Genomic DNA, 2,378 nt, shown 5'->3' with positions numbered 1-2,378 from the left:
AGTCAAATAGGGAAAACATCAAATAAGTACTTGTGCACAGCATAATCATGAATACAGTAGTGACAGAAAATCATGAGTACCCTATTTTATCATTTTCAAATTATATTGACAACAATTTAATTTCTCTTTAGGTACATTCTTAATAATATAGCATACATGTTCTAAATGTAAATTAGAGAAAATATAGAAATGAGTTTGAAGTTTAATTACTGATTAACTGATAACTTTGCAAAGAAACATTAAAATTTTCACCCTGCCAATTCAAGGATCAAAGTGATGTATTTCTTCCAAAAACAATCATTTATATCAAACAAGAAAATTAATATACTAATGCAACTAACAGGACCATGCTGAAAAAACAGTCAATCTGAGCATGTTACCCTGTATAAAGATATTTTAATGAATAAATAACTAGAATGGGGATACCAAAGATTTTTATTTCAATTATGAAAATATTTGTATCTTTCTGCTCATGTACTTGATATGCTTGGGACTCTGAACAAAATTTATGGTTCAAACAACAAAAAGATGATGGTATGACTTGATGGTTTTAATTGATGAGGCAAGAGTAAATCTAAAAAAAAGACTTGATACAGAGAACAAGTGCATGACAATAAGCAAAGGATTTAAAGAGATGTGATGCCACAGGCTTCTTTTTGAAGTTGCTTTTTATTTCCCCTCTGACCTCCTCTACAATTATTCATTTTCTCCTCCTCCTCCCCCCCCTCCCCCCTCTCTCTCTAATTTCCTATGTCTCTCTCCTCTTTCTTTCTCTATCTATCTCTCTCCCTCTCTTTCCTTCTTTTGAGGTCTCTGCCATTCAATAGAAAATGCAAAAGATTTAAGACAACAAAATGAGGACCGACATAACATGAGCTTTTGTGCCCTTAGTTCATCCCTAGACTCATCATCTGTTATCTTGCTGCGCTCGTAAAAAAGTGTGGACTCTTTAAAAAATAGCGAACGTAATTTTTTTTTGCTGCACTATTCTGATGCCAACTATTTGAGGGTGAATCCATAATGAAAGGGATAAAAGAAAAAAATAATTCTGTGAGTGAATCCATATAGGTCTAGAAGAGGAAACTTAGCTGCTGAGCTACAGAACAGTGTAATACCTGAAATCCTATTACTCAAATCAATGAACAGAAGAGCATATTACCAGAAATCTTATTACTCTAATCAATGATCAATCTTGTTACCAGTGCTGTCTACAGCTTAAAACAGCAAGAAAATACAAAGATAATAATCTTCACAGATTCTTAAGAGTATTTGGGTCAATCAGGGGGAGGCAGCCTACAGCCGGCTAGCTCTGAGGCGACTTTAATGAGCTAATCAATATAATGGGAGTTCAAACGTGATATCATCTCGGCATACTCAATCAACCAAACTATTTGGTAATAAATCTAATAAGGTTTTTCACACCCTGCTCTCTGGATGTTTTCAAATTGTCGATCCAGCCTTGCATGCCACGGTAATTGATAACTGCCAGGTGTAAGTGTAAAGAAAACAAATTATATTACACCGAACACTCTTACAGTTGATCTACCGACTTCATCAAATCATCTTGTCCCAGATTCAAGCGTGCCAGTGACAGAATTCTAAAAACATCTGCTCTTCATGTTGACAACTTTAAACAGTTACTATTACAAGAATGTGCTTGAGATTATTATCATTTTATTGTAAATAAAGAATGATTCTTATAACATTGGGACTGTGGTCCAATTCACACACTTTGGGAAGGATTGATGGCATCATAACATTGGATTTGACGCAAACACCAACATGATAATACTTTAATGTTACTGTGGAATGTAAACAATTTAGGCCAAAGTATAACAGAGGATTGATTCATATTGTAAAACTACCCTGTTGTCTTTCTTCTTGTACTCAATTTTAGAAATCTATGTGCCCTTTATGTATTTTAATATGTGAAAAAGGACGAATGAACAGGATATTTAATTTAAAAAAGTAGAAAGATATCATGATTTCGATTCCAAAATTATTGTACAATCAGAATTTCAGAAGAAACATAAGGGAGAAAGGGACATCTCCATTCAAGCAACTTTGAATAATTTAAAGGGAGAAACCACAAAAAACATTTAAAGGACATTTAAATTTGTAAAAAAGTTACTCAAAAGATAGAATATGGCTAAATCATTTACAGATGGGGAATATTCCCCCTTCCACTAAAATATTTTCAATTTCTTCAAGTTTAAAGCTGCATATGTTAGTAAACATGTATACTCTCCATTTATCAGTGATGAAGTCAGGGGTATTTCAAACAAATGTTTGTAATTTATACATAACTTTGTGAAACAAGTGGACTATGACAATTCAAAGAGAATACATTTTTGATGTCCTGGCAAGAAAAGAAATAT

Source organism: Lytechinus variegatus, chromosome 16 (genome assembly GCF_018143015.1).
Source record: "Lytechinus variegatus isolate NC3 chromosome 16, Lvar_3.0, whole genome shotgun sequence".
Lineage (NCBI taxonomy): Eukaryota > Metazoa > Echinodermata > Echinoidea > Temnopleuroida > Toxopneustidae > Lytechinus > Lytechinus variegatus.
The sequence above is the reverse complement of the archived record's forward strand: the minus strand, read 5'-3'. Positions refer to the sequence as shown.